At 40.6% G+C, this 26,206-nt stretch overlaps 1 protein-coding gene across 6 annotated transcripts in view; it reads left to right on the top strand.

The window, feature by feature from the left end:
• ADAMTS2 (ADAM metallopeptidase with thrombospondin type 1 motif 2) overlaps positions 1–26,206 on the top strand; it is a 411,161-nt gene that overhangs the window by 253,365 nt on the left and 131,590 nt on the right. The window lies entirely within an intron of this gene.

Here is a 26,206-nt window from a genome sequence, read left to right as displayed (position 1 = left end):
GCCACCTTGGAAGGCTGCAGTGGGGGCAGTGGTGTCTGGGCTTTGTGCTGGCACCCTCTTCATGGGGGGATGGGGTGCCATTGGGGGTGGTTAATTTCACCCCAGAGGAATAAGATGTTGTGTCCTCAGACACAGATATGGAACTCCCATTGAATTGTGTATCCATGTTTGAGGGTAGAATTTGACTCAATATGTTGTGGAAAGAGCTGTATTAAAAGGAGTCTCAAAGCTGCCAAGAAGTCTGCATTGTCTGACATAAGCAGTCTTGTATAGAAAAGAATTTTCTACCTACATGTATGGTAACTGTTTTTGCCAAGTGCTTTTTTAGCTGAGTGAGCAATGGATACAAATCTTGTAAGTGGATGTTTTCACAGCTAATATTAATACTGCTATTGACTGGATTGTTTGGATGGCAAAGCGAAAAGCAGCCACATTTTGGGCCCAACTCTGTTGTACAGTATAGTAAATTAATTTATTACTGATAATTTAAGAGCAACCTAATACTTTAGTGTTAGTTTGTTGCATTTCTGTTATTACGTACAGTACTAGGGTGTGATTGCCATCAACAGAAGGCTTTTTTCCAAGGGTCCTCAATGTCCCTGTAATTATGTGGCCCTTCAGTACCAACTTCTAAAGACAAATATAAAATTGTGATACATTTGTAAATTCCTGCCATTTCAGTGGCAGAAATGAAGCACATAAACTTGTTAGAATGCTACACATTAACAGAGACCAGGCTGTAGAATTATAAAAAAGGCAAATAACATCTCTTCTCCTTCAGGCCATATTCGGAGCATATGGTGATGTAAGTTACACAGGGCTCGAATTGAAAACAAAAAGTAGTAGCGGTTTCCTAAGCTTCACCCACTTGAGACATCAAAATGAGATGCCAATCAAAGTAGATTGTGTAGATGTCCTCTGGTGAGCTCCTCGAGCTGGCTCACTTTCAGTGGGATTCAGATACACCTCTGGACAGAGCTGGACTAAGGCAATTGGCATGTGCCTAGGGCCCCTCCTCCCGGAGTCACATGATGGAATTTGTTATATTAATACATGCTGATGCCATTATTGTAATGTTGAAAAATATCTCTGTCAAGCCGTTTCCTTTTAAACAAAAGAGATGTAATTTTATTCACACCTTATGGCAGTATTTTTGTTTTTAGATGGTAAATAATCCTCAGGAGTAGGAGTTTGATACACAAAAAAGCACAAATCATATTTCAGTTTTGATAGCTCAGCTCAAATATTGGCATGCTGTACCTGCTAGAGGAAGACCCTTGACAGCAGTATCTCAAAACACCTCAGTAAAGTGTAGAGACCTAGTGTATGCCTTTCTCTCATAGAGCTGTCTGAAAATAACCCTATTGTAACAGTCTGGTAGGCATAATATAGCAATTACAAAGCCAAAATGACAATTATGTTGCAACATTATAGTTCAACCTGTGACTATACGCAAGTACACTGCAGTTCTGTGTTTATACAGCACCTTGCACACGGGGGTAGAAGGAGCTACCACAATACAAATTGTTATTTTTAGTAATAGAAAGGTAAGCAAACTGTAATTAAGAGTTAAGAAGCGTGCTTAATGAAGAGGGTGATGAAGAGAGAGTCTGATCCTGCTGGGCTTAGGACTCTGAGTTTATTTGAATTAATGCAGACTTCTGCTTGGGGAAGGGATGACTATTTTAAGTAGAGATTTTTGAAATTCTTCAAATTTCAAAATTTCAATGAAAATTTAAAAGAAAAATCATGGAAAATGTTGATGAAAAGTTTTGCAAAATTCCCTCCCAACTCTCACCCCATTTTTTCACCAGTTGGTTGAACATTTTCAATGTTTTGACATTTTGAAAAAAAGAGGAACAATGTCAAGAAAATTTTCATGAAATTCTTTTTTTTTTTACTGGATCTAATTTTAAGTCTTCTAATTTTTTCCCATTCAGTCTGGCTTTTCCCATCACTACTGAAAATACGCAACCTCTACTGCTGGCAGGTTGATATTCATAAGTGAAAACTGCTTGAAGGCAGCTGTTATTTATGCTCCGGTCTTGTCAGTGTTTCACCAAGTGTTTGAATACTAAGCCATTGTTTTCTTTAAAGGAAAATACTAGCTGACCGCTCTTCTTTGGCTTTCTGGGGATCATTATTCCAGTTCAGTCTTGCATCTGGAGACTCCATTTCCCATTTGAAATGATGGAGCAGCTGTAGAACTGGGTTCAGCTGGCTATCCACTGAGCACATCACAGGGAAGGATGATAGGTGCATGGCTGGGCTTTCTCCGGGATGCAACTAGAGGTCATAGGAGGAGCCAGTTTCTGGTTGAGGGAATGATGTCCTGCTTCCATAGGGTTTAAAAGGATGATGTCACATTTGCTCCACCTTGGCATTGATTGTAGTGAATTTTACATTACCAGATACTGTAAGGTGAACTTGAGAGCAGCATTTTTCTAACATTTGTGTCCAAACTTCTTTCTTTTTCTGTTCCTTTATAACAAAGGAAATGGGGACTTTATTCCAGCTGTTCAAAAAATCAACCTCCTAAACACTGGGGACACTGGGGTATTCTTCTTTATATATAAAGGTTCTGCAAACATGTTTTTTAATAAATGGAATGTGCTGGGAGAGAACAGATGTGAAAAAACATGGCAAATGTATGTTCTGATTCAAGACTATCTCAGATTTTTTTCTGAGTTTAAACAAAACACTATCCAAGTAGAAGGGGAAAAGTAAATACCAGTTTCTGACAGCTTAAATCACGGATTTTGGCAGAATTTTCTGTTTTTGGCAAGGTGACAATAATAGTCTAAGGGTATGATATATCCACCCACTCTTGCCTTTCTCACACAACTCTATTTTTCCAGTATATTAATAAACAAACTACTTATGCTTTAGAACTTCAGAGTTCAAACAGCACATTAGTACTGTAGGAGTTATTATGTTTTGACCAGAATCTGGATAATTCTTTTAGAAAGAGGCAGAAACATTTTCATGTGCTAGTTTGTGTGTTGCAGGTGAGTTGTTAAACTTTCCAGCAGGAATATACCCTGTATTTTCTCCTGATTATATTCTTAATACATAAATGGATATAATAATTTGTCTTCTTCTAATTATGCCCTCGATATTGCAATGTAGTGGGCATCTTTAAAACTTATTGTTTTGAAAGATTCTACTATTTCTAGTAGAAGTCCTCATTATATAGATGGGAAATATTGCTTGAGAATGGTAAAAACTTTTACACAGTAAAACTTAAGTGTGCCCATTATATCATGCGTAGAATATTATTTTTCTGACTTTGATTTATTGTGATATTTTGTTCAAATGTTCTTTACATGTGAAATAAAGAAATGATGTTTTTATTAAAGTTGAGATCATGTCTAAAAAACACAAGAATTTAATTTTGCACGTGAAAAGTGGGTTCTAGTTAAAGCCAGTTTGAAGATCAGCCCCATAAAAAAGAAATGTTTTTATAGCATGTGGACAGTTAAATCCTCATGTCCATTCTTAGGGTGCATGTGATCAATTGAAAGGAAATAATTCTACTAAAGTTTTCCTTAACATGTGCGTTTTCTTTCTTTAAATCATGGGCTAAATACACCACAAATGTCCAAGTTTCAAGTGAGTTTTGATATTGCTTGATGGAGAGGCAGAGACTCAGTTTTAATTGATTCATTTATTATGCAGATGAAGGATTTCTTTAACAAGGAACAGTTTATTATAGAACAAGGCTGCAAGTTAATTAACTAGAACCACTTTGAAACAGACAAATCATTCTTGCCCTAACTACCAACTCAATCCTTGGAATTTCCAAAGCCTGTTGAGACACTCATATCCCACCATGAGCATATGCTGAGCACTTGGCCCTGCCTACAAAGTCTTAGCTTCCTGAAGTTCTGCGACCCATAGACAGTCAGGTATGGGGTCCCTGAACACAGAGTCCTTACCTACAAACTCAAAGCCTGTTGAGGCGTTCTGAAAGGCAGGCACATTCATTCAATTTCAGACCTGTCCACGGGCAAATGCATAGCTCTACCTGACCAGACTCCATATCCTGCAATGGTGCCTACTGTCCACTTGGGTGATATGTTTTAAAACAACAAAAAACTCATCCACTTGATATCCATGAGGGATGGATTCACGCTAGCACATAGAAGTTTAGCCGTCCTTTCTGATGCCAAACTCCAGAGGTGTGGTAGTTTGGGTACCCCCATAAATGTGACCATTTTATCTGAGTTTGATGCGTGTGCAATACCTTTCCTACTCTGTGCATGTAGTTTCCCTGGTCATGTGTGAAGCAGTGAAGCTTCCGAGCAGGGACCTGTTTCTGGCATAATAGTGGAGGAACTGAAGATCGTAGCAGATGTGCAGGTTCATAGGCACAATAACATCGTAATAATTAATAGCCATACAGTACATTTATACTGCACCCTTCTCCAAAACACATTCCTGGGTTGTTTCACAATTCCTATATAATTAAAAGCAGCAAACCTCCTTTCCAGTTGGATTCACAAACTAAAGTGAGCCAGTCCACTGAACAGAATGAGGAAGTTAGATCAGTAACCATGAGCGCTAGACTTTCTCCAGAAAATTATAGTGACTTTTCAATTTGATGAGTGTTTGTTAAAGTGAAACCTGGTCATGTCTTTGTTAATTATTTTAGCTTGTTTAATTGATGAATCTCCTTCCCAAGTGCCCATCAATTCAGAAGGCTACTACAGTAAGCAAATTTAAGGAGCTTGGCTATCAAGTCACCCAAGACTTCTGAGGGTACTCAAATATGAAATTGTAGAACTACTAACTGTTGAATGTAACCTGTTGCTTAAATCAGCCTCTGTACCAGATCTGTGGAGGGTAGCTAATGTAATACGTATTTTTTAAAAAGGCTCCAGAGACAATCCTGGCAATTGCAGGCTGGTGAGCCTAACTTCAGTACCAGGTAAACTGGTTGAAACCACAGTAAAGAACACAATTATCAGACACATAATAAACATGCCATGTTGAGGAAGAGTCAACATGGCTTTTATACAGAGAGATCATGCCTCACCAATCTATCACAATTCTTTGAGGGAGTCAACAAATATGGACATGGGTGATCCTGTTGATATAGTATATTTGGATTTTCAGAAAATCCAAGTTCCCTCACCAAAAGCTCTTAAGCAAAGTAAGCAGTCATCGGTTAAAAGGGAAGGTCCTCTTATGAATCAGTAATTGTTTCCTATCTTTTAATCAAAGGGTAGGAAACAATGGAGAGAGGTAAAAAGCGGGTCCCCCAAGGATCTGTACTGAGATCTATGCTGTTCAACTTATTCATGAATGTTCTGGAAAAGGGGTAAACCTTGAGGTCACCAGGTGGGCCTGGCTGGTTCAAGTTCAGGGTCAACCACCAGTAGCTATGTGGGGATGGCTGCGATACCTGCCGTCTTCTAACCCAGTGCAGAAACTCCAGGAGAGCAAGGCTCATTCCCAGTCCCATCTCCTAATGTCCTGTAGTGGGGAGGTGTTGGGATTTTGGGGCCTTTTGCTGACATAGCTGTAAGGGCTGGGGACGTTTCCCTCCCTCAGCACTGATGGCGCATTAGATAGCCACTCCCCGCATGTTTGGTTTTGGGGGCCATGTTCTCCAAACTTCCATAAATGTTGAGGGGGAGAAACACATGGCAATTTAGATTTAACTAAACACAAGATAGAAAAGTAAAATGTACAGTAAATAAAGTTATAAAAAGTTAGATGACGGTTCTTGTAGGTTTCAAAGATTATATTTCAGAGGAAAGCTCTTCCATCAGAGTTCATCAGATTGTCAATGCTATTGATTTACTATAGTATTCAAATTACTTTAAAAAAAACAAAAGGCACATTTGTTTTGTATTTCTTGAGATTGCCTGAAATGATACATAAATTGGCTGAAAATTGGCTGGTTGCCATTCTAATTTAAAGAAACTATATGCCAGTTACCTTTGCAAAGGAATTGTTCCATTAGAAAACTGAAGTTCCTCCAAATCCAATCGATATTTCCTTTCAGTGTGTACCCCTGATGATTAATGACTGTTCTCTTATTTTGCAGTCACTAAGGCAGCCGTGACAATATTTTTTGTTTGTCTCCTTCCTACATCATATGTGCATGATAAATACGTCTGTCTTTCTCTTGTCTTTGATTGTCTCTGAATTTCACTTTGCTGATTCACAGAGCTTCTGTGGAGAGAGATGGATTGATTATTCAGATGCAATTCAACTTTTGAATAAGATGCACGGTTATGCACTTGTGGAAAAACAAGTCTCCAGGGACTGTTATTAGGCCATTGGATGTCACTCTTGCTAACTGCAGATGTGGCTGATGAAGCATTTCTTTGCTAGCATAAGAAAATATGTGTCTTGAAGCAGTTTTAACAAGAAGCTTTTGGATAGTCTTAGAGATGTCTCTTTTCATAGCTCAAACAGCATTTTTTAACATGCTGATCTGTTGTCTTAATTCTTTTCATACATACAGTGAAAATTTATCTATGATGCTGACTTTTCCAAAAACATTTCTGTCTTGCCTGTTAAACTGTCTCTCTGTATCAGTGGTCTCCAAACTGTGGGGTATGCCTGCAGGGTGCAGTGTGGAGGAACGTTTGGGTTGGGGAGCGCATGGTGGGGCCCGGGCCAGCCCACACTGGGGGCCAGGAGGGAGCACCACCCAGTCCCGCTCTGTCCCCAGCTGCAGTTCTACTCTGCCCCCTGCCCAGCTCCCTGCCCATTTCCAGCCACAGCTCTGCTCGATTCCCAGCCCGGCTCTGCCCTCGTTACCTCTCCGCCCACAGGCCAGCTCCGCCTCTAGCCCCAGCTCCTTCCCCATCCCCAGTTCTGCCTCCAGCTCTTCCTTCAGCCCAAGCTCCTCTGCTGAGCCCAACTGTGCAGTAATGGAGATGGGGGGCGCAGATAGAATCCATTACTGGTCAGGGGGAAGCACGACAGGAAACGTTTGTGCACCACTACTCCATATTGTATTTCATCATAAAGTAACTCAGATTTATTTAAACAAATTTCTGGCTTAAAAGAGGTACTGCGCTTTCCAAACTCAAATTTTTTTGGGGGGAGGGAGGGCGGCAAGTATCTTGTTTTCTTCCCAACCTCCCTTACTGAAAAACCCAGTGAATATATAGTGAGAGTTAAACTATTGCTAACATGGTCAACCATAGATGGTGAAATAATAATTAATAAAGGAAATAACAATGGGTAAGTTCATATCTCCCAATCTGCTGATCCTTACTTCAGTAAAAGTCCAGTACATACTCTCAGTGTTCATATCTTTGCTAACAGACAGGGTTCTTGCATTTGGCTGGCTGAAATGTGGAATACTATCCTTTTTTCCATAATGGATATATTCTTCTATCATAGTGTTTCCCAAATTGTGGCCTGTTGACGGTCATTGGTCCATGAAGCATTTGCTCATGGTGTGGGGGCAGGTCCCATAGAGCTAGAATCTTAACAGCCCATTTTTTCTCCACTGCCCATAAGGACATGGGTGGCAGGATGGTGGTGTTTGAAATACTGGTGGAGATTTTGTGTGTGGAATTAATTGAATTTTGCTACACCTATTGTGGAAGAGAAGGATGTAATCCATGTAAATAAAGACTGTATCATAAGGCCTGCTCACAAGGTGACTGAATTAAAGTTGCATAGGCAACCTTAATGTTCTTGTAAATATAACTTATTTTTGTGGATAATAAATAAATTGCATTCAGAGAAGTTGAACATACATTAAATAATTTTCTAATATTACGTTTCCAAGAAAGCCAATGCTGTAGTTATAGTAATGTTGTTAGTTCACCAGTGGGAAATGTGGGAGTTTGCCAGTGAGAACATGATTATGCATTGGTAGGTATGTGTCTACCTGACAATTTGTCTATTAAGATGGGGTCCACAATACTGTATTTGAGAACTTTTGCTCTAATAAATTCACTTTCAACATGGGCATTAGAAACTCAATAATATAGATTACTGAAGTTCTGCAGCTACTATCTTTGGCACCACAATACTATGATTATTCTTTTAAGCCCTGATTCAGGAAAGCACTTAAATACATGTTTAACTTTAAGCATGTGCTTAAGTCAAATTGACTTCAGGCATGTGCTTAAAGTTGAGAATGTGTATAAATGCTTTCCTAAATACCCATGCTTTCCTAAATTGGAGTCAGAAGACATGATCCGGCAAGGAGCTGAGCAAACCTTTAGTTTCCTATAGTTTCCTTTCAGATCAACAGGAATTGAAGGCACACAGCATTTAACAGGATCAGGCCTATATTTATTTAAATATTATCTTTACTTAAGTATTTGCAGTCTGCTCATATAACATAGCAGTAACGGACTTAAAAATAAAATGCAGTTCATTCTTCATTGATAAATTCACTTTAAATTCTCTGAACTAAATTAAAACAATATGATAGATCAGAATATTCTTAAGTGTTTTTGCAAACACCTTACAGCTGGAGTTGGATGTTACTAAATGCACTAAGTTGCTAAATATAACAACATGAAAATTAAGCCTGCTATTGCTTTATATGATAACAGTTTCCCAGTCTGAAATCTATAAAATGTTTGCATGACCCATTAATGAAAACATATGGGAAGTTCTCTGCTCTTCTCACCCTTCTTTTCTTTTAAGTTCCTTAGAGTTAGTGGCGTGTGAAATGCCAAGTTGGATTAAACTACGCCATGTTATGCATGCTCATATTTGCATTTATGTTTTAGAGGCAAAACATAATTAAAATTGAGGTTTTTGGGAATGTCTTTGTTTATAGGCTCATCACTATGATATCGGCTCACCTCCCAGGAATTAATGAATTTATCCTCACAACATCCCTACGAAGTAAGGAACTATTTATTAATGCCGTTTCACAGATGGCCTAAGAGAAGCCAAATGCTTTTTAAAAAAATAAACAATAGTACAGTAAAATGTATTTGTACAACGGCCAATGTTTAATGTTGATTTCTTCTGCTAAAGGCCCACTATAGAACCTGAAGAGCAGCAGTTCCCAGGTCAAATCTCTATGCTCTCTCTCTCTCTCTCTCTTTCAGTTTTTGCTATTTAGTTTTTAGTTTCCCAGAGTTTCTAATCAGATTCAGAATAATTTATTTATATTCCGCATTCCGATTGTTTAACCAACCAAGTATTAGGTAGGTCAGCAGTGATGCCAAAGGTCTGCTATATCTTGGCTAGTCTGGTGCAGTTAGAAAAGAACCCTGGTCACTGAAAGACACAGCTATTCCATTTCATCAATGAAAAATGTCCTATAGTCCATATCTTTGTTTGGAAAATGGATTCTGGAACTGAGGATCTAAGAATGTGGCTAGCATGTATTATTTGCTATTTTGTTCCATGGTAGCAATTCTTGATCAGTGTGGCAATTGTCAAGCATAGTATTTAATAATTACGAACATGGCTGTGTTCTGGGGTTGCTCTTATTCTTTACCACTTTTTCCCCCCCAGCAGATGGATGAGTGGGATAATTTGACTTAACAATGCTGTTTCCGCATTGACTTGTTTAGTAACTCATACATAATTTCAGGATATTAAAACAAATGTTCTCCTGTGGTCTGTTGGGTTAGAATGGATGTCAAGGAATTTACATTCTCCTTTCCTAGGAACTGACTGTGATCTCAGTCACACTTATGAAAATCCAACAAAAGTTTAATGGAGTTCCTCCTGGCTTACTCCAGTGTAAGTGAGGTCAGAATCTCTGGTCCCATGGACCATTTGGGCATTAACTGATGGTTTGAGTATAGGCAAGCTGAAAATAAATATGTAGTTCATTTGGTTGTATTTTGCCTGGCTGATATTGTAAATTGCAGGGGTTGTATTTGGCAACTGGTACTGTTTGACAAGAAAATGGGCCCAGTTCTGCAAACCTTTACTCATGAGAGTAGCTCTTACTCATGTGAGTTGTCCCACTGAAGTCAATGAAAGTACTCACGTGAGTAAAGGCTACTCGCGTGTAAGTCTTTGCAAAATCAACCTCTATGTTCAGAGATAGTAGGCAGAATAACATCTGGTGTGCGTCTGTTAAATGAGGTCTTGTAGTAGAGGCCTGACAAACATTTCAAGCTTTTGATGGTGGCAGAATGGGTATAAATCTTGTCTACTGACCTTGATAATGACTGTAAAATGGTGATCATGCTAAAAACTCTAGGCATGATCAAATTAAAGCAATGGGCAAACCAAGAGCTGTGAGTGAAACAGGCATCCTTAAATGCTCATGTCATATTTCTGTCATTGCTTGAGACAGAAGAGCCAAATTGAGGCCCTATGAAGTGATCCAAGCATAAGTAAGATATTTCCAGCTGGTTTTGAATATTCTCAGCTGTGGGTTTGTTTGCAGGAAATGTGCTTCTTGGAGCCCAGCCATGTTTTAAAAAAAACAAAAAAAACCATGGTTGTGCTGCTGGTCTCTCTTTGCTTTCTGCAAATGGTGGTGACCGTCAGGGCAAATGCCAGGCCCACAAGCAGAGTTAGAAATAACAACTACTGAGCTAACTCCATTGTCTATGGGAGAGGAAGCTACTGTATGAAATTGTTTTGCTGCTAACATGCCGATTGCTAGTATAATGAATGAGTGTTGAGGCTCTAGGCTTCTTTGGAGTACCAGCTTATCAAACTCTGAGCTGGGGCTGGATAGGCAGCCAGCGGGGCTTGAACCCTGGACAACTGAAGAGAAGCTGCCTTCTTGGAGCCAAGACATGAGATGTCACTCTAAGATTGGATAGGTTTCTGAAGTAGATGTTCGTGATAGTTAATATTGGCACTAATTACACTGCGTCGCAGGATAGCTCACACATAGTAGATGACTTTTAGGGGACTCAGAAGCATGTTGAAGAAGACAAATGTCCAAGTGATCATCTCTGAGATCCTTCTGTCCCAGGAGTGAAGGAAAACAGAAGGCAGAAGATTCTGGAAGTGAAACACTAGCTAAGTAGGTAGTGTGGGGTAGAAGATTTTGGTGTTGTGGAACATTCGTCCACCTTCAATAGGAAGAGGGTGCTGGAGGCCTTCACTCTAGTAGAAGGGGGACCAGTCATGGGGACAGGCTGGCTAGAGTAGTCAGGAGAGAGTTAAACTAATAGCAAAAGGGAAGGGTAAAAAGAGGGAAGGTCTGAATACTCAGCACAAAATTGAGATGTTGAGAACAAAATTAACCAAGGAACCAAAGGAGATGAAGAGAAGAAATTATTGAATTGCCTATACATGAATGCTAGGAACTTGGGTAATAAACAAGAAGAATTGGAATGTCTCATTTATGAGCATAAATTTGATCTAGTTGGTGGGATGATTTGCATAGTTGGAATGTTATAATCGATTCAGAAAGGACTGAGTAGGAAAAAGGGGAGGAGGAGTGCCACTGTCAAAAATGGCATACCCGTTTCCGAGTCACTGATAATTCAGAAGAAAATGATCTTGAATACTTATGGATCAATGTCCGAACAGATAAAGCACAAGACGGGGTATTAGTTGGTGTCTGCTACAAACCATCAAATCATACTGGAGAATAGGATGCCCACCTTCTTAGGCACCTATCTGTAGTGTGTAGGAAAAAAAAGCTGTGTGATCATGGGGGACTTCAATCTAATGACATATGTCTGGAGGTCTCATGCTTCCAGTGCTAAAAGATCCTTGGAATTTCTAAACATTGTAGATGACAAATTCCTGAGTCAAATAGCATTGCAGCCAACATGGCAAATTCTTTATTAGACCTTTGTCCTAACAGACTTTGCTGCTTCATTTTGGCCTTGTAGCAAATCAGGTGCTTCCTGAATTTTGTGTGTGTCTAGCCCAAGAAATGGAAATGAGGAAGTTTTGGCTGGTGGTGACATAAAATGTTTGTTAAATAAATAAATCTAAACCTTAAACTGTGTGGGATTGATCTGAGCTTGGTCTATTTCTTGCATCACCTGATCTGTTTTACCCTCCCTATTTAACAGATGCAGGTTATTTTGTATGGACTTTGTATGGAGGAAAAAGTGAATCTAAATCAAGCATAATACAGCATCTATAATGCAAGCTTCTTCTCTTCCAACATTTTGCAGTTAAAACAGTAGAAGACAGTTAAAACAAGGCAAAGCTACATTATTATAATCTGTGCATTATAATAATACCTGACTCTTATATAGTACTTATAATAATGATTTTGCTAAGTGACCATGTTTGCTAAAAGTTAATAATTACATTTTTGGTAATTTACTGATAAAATTTACTTACGAAGTTTAAAATGTACTTTCAGCTATTTATACTGCAATTGTAAAATGGATTTCTGTGTAGAGTCCCACTTTGTTAATGTGCACGTTTCTGGAAGTCCCCAAGTGCACGTAGGTAGGAGCTGCTACCAGCAGTCAGAGTTTGAAACGACTTGTCTCGTTTGGATGTAAACCTCAGGAATCCCGTTACCTGCAATTTCCATCCAAAATATTTGAAATATATTCTTTTGCAGGGCTGACTATCAAAGTGTAACTTACTCTTGACTAAATAGAACAGGAGTACTTGTGGCACCTTGGAGACTAACAAATTTATTGTAGCATAAGCTTTCGTGGGCTACAGCTCACTTCATTGGATGCATGTAGTGGAAAATACAGAAGGAAGATATCTATATATCTATGTATACACACACAGGGAACATGAAACAATGGGTGTTACCATACACATTATAAGGAGAGTGATCAGTTAAGGTGAGCTGTTGTCAGCAGGAGAGAAAAATAACTGTTTGTGGCCCATTTCCAGCACTTGACAAGGAGATATAAGGAACTGTAGGGGGGGAAGATAAGCATGGGCAAATAGTTTTACTTTGTGTAATGGCCCATCTACTCCCAGTCTTTATTCAAACCTAATTTAATGGTGTCCAATTTGCAAATTAATTCCAATTCAGCAGTCTCTCGTAGGAGTCTGTTTTTGAAGTTTTTTTTGTTGTAACGTTGCAACTTTTAGGTCTGTAATTGAGTAACAGAACACCACTAGCCGTCACCTACAACCCCCAACTAAAACCTCTCCAGCGCATCATCAAGGATCTACAACCTATCCTGAAGGACGATCCATCACTCTCACAGATCTTGGGAGACAGGCCAGTCCTTCCTTACAGACAGCCCCCAAACCCGAAGCAAATACTCATCAGCAACCACACAACAAAAACACTAACCCAGGAACCTATCCTTGCAACAAAGCCCGTTGCCAACTCTGTCCACATATCTATTCAGGGGACACCATCATAGGACCTAATCACATCAGCCACACTATCAGAGGCTCATTCACCTGCACATCTACCAATGTGATATATGCCATCATGTGCCAGCAATGCCCCTCTGCCATGTACATTTGCCAAACCGGACAGTCTCTACGTAAAAGAATAAATGGACACAAATCAGACGTCAAGAATTATAACATTCAAAAACCAGTTGGAGAACACTTCAACCTCCCTGGCCACTCGATTACAGACCTAAAAGTTGCAGTATTACAACAAAAAAACTTCAAAAACAGACTCCAACGAGAGACTGCTGAATTGGAATTAATTTGCAAATTGGACACCATTAAATTAGGTTTGAATAAAGACTGGGAGTAGATGGGCCATTACACAAAGTAAAACTATTTCCCTATACTTATCTCCCCGCCCCCCCAACTCCCCCAGTTCCTTATATCTCCTTGTCAAGTGCTGGAAATGGGCCATTTTCATTACCACCACAAACAGTTATTTTTCTCTCCTGCTGACAACAGCTCACCTTAACTGATCACTCTCCTTATAATGTGTATGGTAACACCCATTGTTTCATGTTCCCTCTGTGTGTGTGTGTGTGTGTGTGTGTGTGTGTGTATATGTGTGTATATATTATATATATATAATAAAAAATCTTCCTTCTGTATTTTCCACTACATGCATCCGAAGAAGTGGGCTGTAGCTCACGAAAGCTTATGCTCTAATAAATTTGTTAGTCTCTAAGGTGCCACAAGTACTCCTGTTCTTTTTGCGGATACAGACTAACATGGCTACTACTCTGAAATCTTGGCTAAATGAATCTCTGTTTTGTTTATGTAGTGCTTTCATCACTGGATCTCAAACAATTATACAGATATTACAGCACGTTATGATGTTCAACCAGGAAGTTGTAAATACGGATGGGGGGGCAACTGTTACAATACTCTGTCATCTCACTGTAGACTTGCACTGTTAGTCTTATACATAGTCTGACACCATAATCATTGTCTCCACGGATCTGTACTAATCTAGTCTGGGCTCTGTATTATCACGGAAACTTCCATGCCCTAATGAGAATAAGTCACTCCCTTTACTCTGGTGGTTCTGGGCCTTGGGCTGTATTGTCAGGGTTGGGGTGGGCAAGCTGGGCTAACACACTTTAGGAAATTGACTCAGATTGCTGGGCTGTCCCAGTGACCATGGAGGGATACCTTTCCTTGGCTGACTGACCCAAGAGTGACCCTATAGGGAAAAGCACCACTACACACAAGGTGGAGAGAGTTTAGTTGAGTTTATAACGTGTTACCATGTCTGTTGTTGTTCTTGGAATCTCAGGGTTTTGTTGCTGGAATAAACAGTGTGCTTTATTCTCTGTTGAGAACTTCGATATATTGCCTTGTTTTAATTGTGTTTTTCCCTTATCTTTAATGGATGCTGAGTTTTCCTGTGGCTACTTGTTTGCTGCAGTACTCTGTACATGTGTGGAACATCTGGCACAGCTTGTTTGGTTGACAGCAGATAGTCCTTCCAGGAGGGAAAATTACTAATTACAATCTGGATGGTTGGGAGATTAGGGATTATTATTTCAGCCACAGGATGTTGAAACTCCACTGAGAGAGCAAGCAGTTGCCTCAGAGGAGGCTTTGGCAGGCTCTGCACTACCACCTGTGTGAGGGGAGAGGGTTTAAGGCAAAGCATAACTCCAGAAGGGCGAAACCCCAGAGTTGGGAGCAGTGGATTTCAATTAGTCGTCTTCTTCCACAACAGTGTGGTGGACAGTTCTATGCTTTTAGTGGCTGAGAATTGCTTTTTTTAGCCCTACTGTGCTTCATACAGTTGTCCTTGGAACAGAGCCCATTTATCTGGGTTTGTTCAATGTGATAATTTGGGGAATCAGTCTATATACAACTTGTGAATTCTGATTGGTTTTATGAACCCTATGTATAACCCCAACCCTCAGTGAGTAGTAAACCAACCATGGGCTGACAAAAACCCTGGCATGTATCATACCCCCTGCTTTGAAGAAGCTACAGAACAAAACAAAATAAATTATTAATATTTTAATCACTCTGCTCTGGCAGGACAATGGATAGGCTAAGGGGTACCTAAAATGGAAAAAATCCAGTTATTTCAGGTGGTCTTCAGAGAGGGGAGTTTGGAACAGTGGAATTCCTTCACAAAGGGAACCCCAAGACTAAGGTGTTGGGACAGCTCTTTAAAAAATCACAGGAAGACTCCAAGAGGGTGGTGGGACAAAATGGACAGCCTTAGAGGGGACTTGTCTGCAGGACCAGCCAAAGCTGAAGGAAGCTAATTGGAGAGAGACACCATGTTTTAGAGGAGAAACCATGTGTAGGAGAGGAAGGATCCTGGACTCTCCAGAGGACACTGACCTAAATCCCAAAGAGTGCCCAAGAGTGGTGAGGAAACTGAAGAGGGTAATGGCATGTAGGTGTGTTCTTATTTTGCATGAATCAGTATGACTTTTATGGTGTCTAAAGTAAAGAGCATTTGTTTTAGAAACCCTGTGCAAACCCTGGGTCTGTTTAATTCAACAAGTATTTATCCTTGAATGCCTACAAGGCTCGAGCTTTGGGAGACGGTGTGCTTACACAACTGGGGTGTCTGCGGGAGCTGACACTAGTCTTAAGGTCTAGGCAGTTGGATCATGGAGTCTCAGCTCTTGGAAGGGGGTGCTAAAATGAGAATCTGCACCCCAAAAGCATATGAAGAAACCCTGAGACCATAGGCAGTGTCTGGACCAGCATGTGGGACCCAAACACAGCGGCTTGGTAGGTGTCCAGAAGGGGGAGAGAGACCTGGACTCTGAAAGTCCATTTCTCAAAATTTGGACCCTCGTGACTAGCAATTTAAAAAGGGGCATAATTTTCTGCTGATAATGCTAATGCTCCTTCACCAAGTGTAAATATTTTTAAAATATCAAGATTTGTTTTTAAAAATATCTATTTTAAACAGACGTCTGTTGCTGAAAAATATCTCTTTAAAAAGGTATGTGCCAAACATATTGAGCCCCAAAGTAGTGTGAAAGTAAAAGCTTAATTGTGGAGTTATAAGTGACACCTGCAAGGGTTCTTTAACTTATAACCCTGTCAGGCATTTCTGCATTTTATGTCTGTATCCGTTTGCCTTTCAAGAGAGTTTTTCCTGGCATACATGTGGAGGCACATTATAGTTGGTTAAAGGACCTGCTGACTGTGAATGGTGAGAGACATGAGAAATGTTTTATGCCTGAAGCAGCTGCCTCTAAAATACGTATCCCAATGGCTCTCTTCAAAAACCACCATGCATACTTAGCAGTAAAGTCAGGAAAGAAAGTTTGACTCACTGCTGTGGAGATCTTTGACTTTTAAAGAGGCATGAACCATTATTTTATCTCCCCACTCTGCCAGATTATTTAAAAAAATACACCTCATTACTCTCTATAAACCTTTAAAGCAATTTATTTAGTGACAAGGGGTTCTGTGCTGGTCTTTTGATGTGGGAACTGATGACATTTTGAAAACCTAATTTTTTTCATAGGCTGGCAAACCTCAGGTCACCACAGATATAAGCAGCTTTCTAGTTGGCAGCCAATGTATTTGCAGCAGTTAAATGATTATATGAGAATTGGCCAGTGCCTGGCTGTTAATAACTAATTTAATAAGTATTAAGAATTGCACCTCATGAGCCCTGTTTTCGTTGACATACAGTCTGTTGCACTAAGTAGGACAATGTTGCACTGCCATGCTTCAGAATTAATTCATCCTATTTCTCTCTATCTAAGGTTTCCCGTCTTTGTGTCTCCCATTAGCATAGTAATGAGCACCTCACAAGCTTTTAATACATTTATCCTCAGAATACTCCATGAACTAGAACAGTGCTACTATCTTCATTGTACAGATGGGGAACTGAGACACAGAGTGGCTGAGAGACTTGTCCCAAAGTCTCACAGGAAATCTGTGGTGGAGCAGGGACTTGAACCCTGGTCTCCCAAAGCCTCCCTTAGTGCCCTAAACTCTGGATGGTCCTACTTCTCTATTAAAATTTTATCCTTTTCACATTCTTAGTTAAGGACGCAGTGACTGAACCATAGCCTGGAAATGACAGTTTTTAACTGTTAATTGTACCACAAGCTAAAGCGTTTTTGTTTTTTAAAGTAGGGTCGCAGGAGACCCATTAAGTTATGAAATGCTGAGAAAGACCAGTCTTAAGACTCCAGTTGAGGTCAATAAATGTCCCAGGTAACCCTAACGCACTAGCACTGAATCTGCAGTGTGCACGCAAGTGCACCCACATGCAAAAATCTACTGCTCAGTCATGGGCAGTGGGTATCAAAGGCCAGGACAGGCTAAGCCTCCCCTAACCCAGGCTGAAGTCCCACCCATGTTTCACCCCTAGGCCCCGTATCCCTCCCAGGCTCAGCTCCAACCGGCAGCCAGGGGCTGGGGCTGCCCGGCGCAGCACTCGGGCCGGCCTTGGGGGTCGGGCCAACAGCGCTCGAGCTGGCCAGGGACTTGAGGATCCTCTGGTGGCATGAGAGGGGTGGGTCAGGGCTCGGTCATTAGCCTACCCAAAGGGGAAGTGTTTCCACCGCCCATATGCTCAGCCATTGTTAAGTGTCTTGTCTTCAATCGCTACGTTTCCAGGTATTTTTTCTTGAACAGCACAATTACATATGAGCAGGGAACCAGGCCATATTTACATTTCCATGGCAATACATTGTGGTATTTCAGATTGACGTTCAGGTCATAAATTATCATAGCAGGATATAAGATTTGGGGAAATCTATTTGTATGGTACAAATAATAAAAAGAAATCTAGCAACAAAGTCAGAAAAAAATCCAGGGTTTTGAATAATATCAACACTTAAAATCAAGTGGGATTGTTTGTTTAATGAGACCGTTGGTGTTGAGTTAGAGCAGATGACAGGCCAGAGACAGAGATCTGTTCATTTTGTCTGTGTATGTGTTTTATATCTCTGGTTGGATGTGTGAAAAGAGACCAGGAAATTCTTGCAACACTCTCTAGCAAGTGTACCCCCTCTTGTGTTTTTAGGAATGGTGCTGGAAGGCTCGATGGAGAGCCCTGTCTAGTTGTCTTTGTGCTAAGTTTGCTGTTCCCACACTGTCTTTTGGCAAAAATGCTAGGATATGCCACTTGGATATTTAGAACTGGAGACTATGCAGCGACTATTCATAATGTTTTCATAGCACCTGATTTTTTCACTTGGGGCACCATATCAGTCTGGGTCTTGCATGAGGGAATTAAATTGCTCTGCTCCACTATTGCTGAAGTGGTAATGCTGGTGGAAGGCACTGGCAAGGTCATGGGTGGGGTTCCTTCCAGGACTGAGTTGTAAAAAGAGGATGACTAAGAACTGAATATCTGCTATTGATAAGATTTACAATCCTTACCTATTTCAAAGCCCTTAGAATTGGAAAGCCTTTGTAATTGTCTCTGAAACAGATCTGTGAGCATTTCTAAAAGTCCTTTGAAGGCTTTATTGTTAGCCTCTCCTCCTTTCATAATGGTCATCCTTAAATTGTAAGGATAAAGTCCCTTCTTAGGATTCAGTTGTTTCTTTTTCTATTTCACATTTTTAAACATGTTGAAGTGACTTGCGAAAACTTTCATGATTTTATAACTTGAGAGATGGAACTTGACTCCCTCCAAAAATTGCAACATCTTATTCCAAATCCCCATAGGCTGTACATGTTCTATGATCACTAGCTCTTACTGACCTTACGTGAGTAACGCTTGCTGTGAACTTCTTTAATAATAATAAATTATTGGTTGGCAAATGTGTAGTGTTTAGCCAAATGGTGAGGCTGATCCATTCATCATTGATGTCAGTGGAAAAGTTCCCACTGCATTCAGTGGGAACAGGCCACAGTGCAGGGCTGTGGGAAACTTTCTGTTTCCGTTTCACATGGATTTCAACAACTATTTTCATCTGTTTCTGCACCCCTTGAGTTTCATTGTTTAGTTTGAGGTTCAGTCGAACTCAACAAGGCGAAAGTGAAACTTGAAATGAGACCAGCATGTTTCATTAAGCTATGGCCATTGTGTAGGGTTTACTGGACAATGTGGCCAACTGTCATATATTTTCTTAGGTAACCACAACATTCACTTCTTCCTGCCCCCACCAAATTTGTGCCTGCCCAGACATGGCAAAGTCTTTCATTTTTGATAAAAGATTCTCAGAGCCCAAAACTGTTTAGCATAAAACTCTCATTCATTCCTTGTTTGAAAGCCAAACTAGTGCACAGCTACATGGCTTTGGTTTTGTTGTGAAAAGTTCACAAAACTCCACCTTTAGGACATTTTCCCTTTTAGGTATTATATTTGAAAAAGTGGGCTGTAGTCCACGAAAGCTTATGCTCTAATAAATTTGTTAGTCTCTAAGGTGCCACAAGTACTCCTGTTCTTCTTTTTGCGGATACAGACTAACACGGCTGCTACTCTGAAACCTGTCATTATGCAAGGCACTGCATTTAGCCGTATGGAGTGGAAATCCATCAACCTCATGAAAAAACTCGTACAGATACAGACAGACATCATCTTCCTTTCCAAATGCAAGCAGATGGACATCATACCAAAAGGACTAAAGGTAAAAAATCCATTACAATCTACATATCACACAGACTATGCTGAGAGACTGTGTCACACACTCTCAAAGAAACTGCGAAACCACCTGATCAGCATCCTATACAGCAAACAGGGAAAGATTAAGAATAAGCTCTCAGAACTGGATACTCTCATAAGAAACCAACCTTCCACACAAACTTCCTCATGGATAGACTTTACAAAAACTAGACAAGCCATTTACAAGACAAACTTTGCCTCTCTACAAAGGAAAAAGAACACTAAACTATCTAAACTGCTACATGCCACAAGCAGCCACAACAGTAGTTCCCTTAACCCACCCAGCAATATTGTTAATCTTTCCAGCTATACTCTTAGCCCAGCAGAAGAGTCTGTCCTATCTCGGGGCCTCTCCTTTTGTCCCTCCAGACCCATGAATATGATAGAGTTCTGCGGTGACCTAGAATCCTACTTTCGACGTCTCCGACTCAAAGAATATTTCCAACATACCTCTGAACAGCATACTAACCCACAGAATCCTCCCTACCAGCACTACAAAAAAAAGGATTCTGCGTGGACTCCTCCGGACGGTCGAAACAACAGACTGGATTTCTACATAGATTGCTTCCGTCACCGTGCAAAGGCTGAAATTGTGGAAAAGCAACATCACTTGCCACATAACCTCAGCAATGCTGAACACAACGCCATCTACAGCCTCAGAAACAACCCTGACATCATAATCAAAAAGGCTGACAAAGGAGGTGCTGTCGTCATCATGAATAAATTGGAATATGACCAAGAGGCTGCTAGACAGCTCTCTAACACCACATTCTACAGGCCATTATCCTCTGATCCCACTGAGGATTACCTAAAGAAACTACACCATCTGCTAAAAAAAACTCCCTGACAAAGCACAGGAACAAATCTGTACAGACACATGCCTAGAACCCCGACCAGGGGTATTCTATTTGCTACCCAAGATCCATAAACCTGGAAATCCTGGACGCCCCATCATCTCAGGCATTGGCACCCTAACATCAGGCTTGTTTGGTTATGTGGACTCTCTCCTCAGACCCTACGCTACCAGCACTCCCAGCTATCTTCGAGACACCACTGACTTCCTGAGGAAACTACAATCCATCGGTGATCTTCCAGAAAACACCATCCTGGCCACTATGGACGTAGAAGCCCTCTACACCAATATTCCACACAAAGATGGGCTACAAGCTATCAGGAACAGTATCCCTGATAATGTCACAGCTAACCTGGTGGCTGAACTTTGTGATTTTTGTCCTCACCCACAACTATTTCACATTTGGGGACAATATATACCTTCAAGTCAGCGGCACTGCTATGGGTACCCGCATGGCCCCACAATATGCCAACATTTTTATGGCTGACTTAGAACAACGCTTCCTTAGCTCTCGTCCCCTAACGCCCCTACTCTACTTGCACTACATTGATGACATCTTCATCATCTGGACCCATGGAAAAGAAGCCCTTGAGGAATTTCACCATGATTTCAATAATTTCCATCCCACCATCAACCTCAGCCTAGATCAATCCACACAAGCGGTCCATTTCCTGGACACTACTGTGCTAATAATCGATGGTCACATAAATACCACCCTATACCGGAAACCTACTGACCGCTACACTTACCTACATGCCTCCAGCTTCCATCCAGGACACACCACACTATCCATTGTCTACAGCCAAGCTCTAAGATATAACCGCATTTGCTCCAATCCCTCGGATAGAGACAAGCACCTACAAGATCTCTATCAAGCATTCTTAAAACTACAATACCCACCTGCTGAAGTGAAAAAACAGATTGACAGAGCCAGACGAGTATCCAGAAGTCACCTCCTACAAGACAGGCCCAACAAAGAAAATAACAGAACACCACTAGCTGTCACCTTCAGCCCCCAACTAAAACCTCTCCAGCGCATCATCAGAGATCTACAACCTATCCTGAAAGATGATCCTTTACTCTCACAGATCTTGGGAGACAGACCTGTCCTCGCTTACAGACAACCCCCCAACCTAAAGCAAATACTCACCAGCAACCACACATCACTGAACAAAACCACTAACCCAGGAACCTATCCTTGTAACAAACCCCGATGCCAACTCTGTCCACATATCTATTCAAGTGACATCATCATAGGACCTAATCACATCAGCCATACCATCAGGGGCTCGTTCACCTGCACATCTACCAAATGTGATATATGCCATCATGTGCCAGCAATGCCCCTCTGCCATGTACATTGGCCAAACCGGACAGTCTCTATGCAAAAGAATTAATGGACACAAATCTGACATCAGGAATCAAAATACTCAAAAACCAGTGGGAGAACACTTTAACCTGTCTGGTCATTCAGTGACAGACCTGCAGGTGGCTATATTACAACAGAAAAACTTCAAAAACAGACTCCAACGAGAGACTGCTGAGCTGGAATTGATATGCAAACTAGACACAATCAACTCCGGTTTGAATAAGGACTGGGAATGGCTGAGCCATTACAAACATTGAATCTATCTCCCCTTGTAAGTATGCTCACACTTCTTATCAAACTGTCTGTACTGGGCTATCTTGATTATCACTTCAAAAGTTTTTTTTTTTCTCTTAATTAATTGGTCTCTCAGAGTTGGTAAGACAACTCCCATCTGTTTATGCTCTCTGTATGTGTGTATATATATCTCCTCAATATATGTTCCATTCTATATGCATCTGAAGAAGTGGGCTGTAGTCCACGAAAGCTTATGCTCTAATAAATGTTAGTCTCTAAGGTGCCACAAGTACTCCTGTTCTTCTTTTTGCGGATACAGACTAACACGGCTGCTACTCTGAAACTTTTCAATAAGATCCTCAAGGTCCAATGGATCCAGTATTTCTGTTGTGTCTAATTAAGTGGAGAAATTCCTTTCCTTGGTTGTCAGACAGACTGATTGGAAAGTAATATATTTAACCCAGTCTATTTCGTAGATCTGGAATCCATTGAGCAACAATAGAAGTGGGGTGGCCTGTGGTTAGCCTCCTGAAAACATATTTCATGCAAAACATGGTAGCCTACATGTGAGTGGGAGAGGTAACTATGAAAACATAGCAACCTGCTCACTTCATTGGTTACAGTACCAGGTACAATGTTCCTAGCCAGTACCAGGTACAATATTTCCTACCCACTGTTTTTTGTGGTCTCCTAAAAATGAGATAGCAAGTACAGATTCTATCTTTCTGCGTTGCAGAAAATAAAGAATCTTTTCCTATAAAAAGCAAATGGGGACTGGAATGAAATGAAACCCTTGGAGATAATATTTGGTCTGCCCTTGTGTTGAATGCCCATTGAAGGCATTCCAATGCAAAGGGAATATTTCCTTTTTCTATTCCCTGGTCATCCCTAAATTATGTTGCCAAGTAGCTCAGAGCAGAACTGAAGGGGCAATAGGCAAACAGCCCACTATTGTCATGTTTTCTTGGATTATAAAGAAATCAGTCAGTCAACCTTGTTTTTGGTACAAGTTCATGGGAAAGTACCGGGCTGATTTCAGATTCATTGTATAAAGAGTTCCAATCTATTATATTCTTGGTAACACTCCACCTGAACTTATGTCACTGAAAGATACATAGTGACAATTTTCAGCATAGCTGCTAGAAAATGTACTGTCTCTTTTGGCTTTTAAGAGGAAAAGCCAGGGCTGAATGTGTAGTTGAAAACCTACAATACATACTACGGAAGGAATTTATAACTGCAATAATGAAGTCATTGCAACGTGTTTTCTTGGCAAGTTGAGACCTGATTAGACTTTTATTTATATAAACCAGAGGTTTTCAACCTTCTCCATACTTTGACCCTATGTTACAGCAGAAAAAAGTTTGGGAACCCTCCTTGTATGTAGCCATAAAAAAAGGTAGGGTGGTTGGTTCTTTGATTGAGAACCCATGATAAAAACAAACTGGTGAAAACTTTTTTCAAAGGCCTGAACTTGTTCCACTACGGATTGCAGGCAGTCTTTATTCACATGAATAGTCTCATTTGGGGTTTGCAAACTCCCCTAACCTGGGGTCATTGAGAAGTTTTCCCAGACCAGAACTATCAACTTCTGCACAATCTCAGGCCCCAGTGCTGCAAATATCTACTCCTGTGACTAGTTTTATGCACATGAGCAGTTCCATTGGTTCCAATGAGACTACTTGTGTGTAAAGTTAGTCCCTGTGTGAAAACTTCCTATTCACCCAGGACCCAGTGGAGTTTTCACACCCTCCAGGGGGCCATTTAGATAAGTAAGGCCTCTTAATTTCCTGAAACTAAATCAGGACAAAATGCAGCCCTTGTTACAGTTATCTTCTCCACAGAAGGTTCTTGAGTTCCTTTTATTCCTCTCAATCTGTTATGTCCAGTACTCCTTAGCCCCAAACCAGGCATGCTTTATACAATCTGGAAATAACTAAAGGGATAGTTATTACAAACAACTCTGTTACAGTCCCCCAGTTTTCTTTATAGTTCTGTAGCGAACTTTCAATTTTTTTCTTTCATTCTCAAATTAAAAGAAATGGGTCCCAGTCCAAACCCCTTGGAACTTTGGGTAGATCAGATCTTGGCCTGAACTTTGTGACTTGGAACCAACTCTGCAAATAGCACAGAAAATGCTCTTATACACTTATGCTTATAGAATCATAGAATATCAGGGTTGGAAGGGACCTCAGGAGGTCATCTAGTCCAATCCCCTGCTCAAAGCAGGACCAATCCTCAGACAGATTTTTGCCCCAGATCCCTAAATGGCCCCCTCATGGATTAAACTCACAACCTTGGGTTTAGCAGGCCAATGCTCATATCTTTAAACAGAGCGATGAAGAATTCAAACCAGGACATTGCCATACGCATGTGAAATCATAGAACCATAGGGTTAGAAGGGACCACAAGGGTCACAGAAGAGACCGAAAAGGTCAGAGGGTAAAATGATATGCAAAAGGGTCAGAAATAAAATGACATTAAATTATCAGAGATTACATTTATTTTTATTTGCATTGCAATAGCACGTAGTACCCTAGTCATGGACTAGGACCCCCATTGTGCTAGGTGCTGTACAAAGGGAACCAAAACACAGTCCCTGCCCCAAAGACCTTACAGTCTTCATTAAATATAAGAAAAACCCTTCTCCAGTGCAACCTGTTCTAGTGATGGTGCACAATGGAACAAAACTTTGTGGGCTTTCACAGCAAAACCTATTGCAATATCGACTGGAAACTTTTTTTTATCATCAAACACAAATACCCTTTCTACCCTTACATTATAAATAAAAAGTCCAATTTTTTTCATTGTAGGTTTCGAGTTCTTAAGGCAGTGACATAAATATTTTTAGCATTTACAGAGAACCTGTTATGAAGGTTACTTAGTCAATTTCATAGATCGGGGCCAGGGGGAGGGAGGAGGGGCAATCAATAAGGCAGCCTAGACTATTGAAGCTCCCTTCCTGACCTCTGTACCTGGGGCTGCTCTCCTCTCTCCTTTTCCCCCCAGAAGAATCCCCTTCATGACAAAATGAGGGTCAGCCCTGGGACTTCATTTTATTTCACCCTTTACTTTAGACCGAAAGAGATTAATCAAATGTTTCAGAAATGCTGCCATGAGCTCAGTGTGAATTTATTTCCCTGGGAAGTGCTGAGCTCAGACAGTAAGAAAGGAGTGCCCACACAAATCTGACTGAGGCACTGCTCTCCCTTTGTGCAGAGGTTAAAAAATGTAAGGAACTTTGATGGAATTGTTTTCATTATTCTGTGCTGTTATGGAGATTTTGACAAGAGGAGAGAGTGCTCTCATGCTTCAATAGGTTTGGAAGGATTAGGATTTTATCAGTAAGTGTCAATTTCCTCGTATGCACACAAACCAAAAAAATACTTCCATACACAGTAATGTAAATTTACAAATAGGCAAAGCAAGAAAAATGCTGTATGACAGAACTTACTAGAGTCCAAAACAGTGATTTAGACCTTTGAATTAAGTTTGTTACAACTAGTGAATGAATAGTAAAAACAGGGATAATTTGTTGATTTCCCTATTTCCCGCAACTGTGAAAACTGAAATAGATAAAAAATAGGGAAAAAATGCTTGAAACCCGTAATTTCATGTAACTGTGAATTTAGATCAATAACAATCTTTAAAAATACTTAAATATAAACATTGATATTATCCATCAATTTTATATATAATTTTGCCAACTCTATGCTTAGAAGGCAGGGCGGCTCTGTGTTGTGTTACACTTCAGGACTGGCCAGTTTCCTTGGTTGGGGGGACTCTGTGGCTAGATTGTGAGCACTGGGCAGAACCATTCCTAGTACACACTGTGTGTTGGAACCACGGAGAAGGGCCAGTTGCAATGCACACTGCCAGGAATCTGTTCCTAAATCCATGCAGG

This window comes from Chrysemys picta, chromosome 8, assembly GCF_011386835.1.
Source record: "Chrysemys picta bellii isolate R12L10 chromosome 8, ASM1138683v2, whole genome shotgun sequence".
NCBI lineage: Eukaryota > Metazoa > Chordata > Testudines > Emydidae > Chrysemys > Chrysemys picta.
Note: the sequence above shows the minus strand (reverse complement) of the source record. Positions and strands in the feature narration are given on the sequence as shown.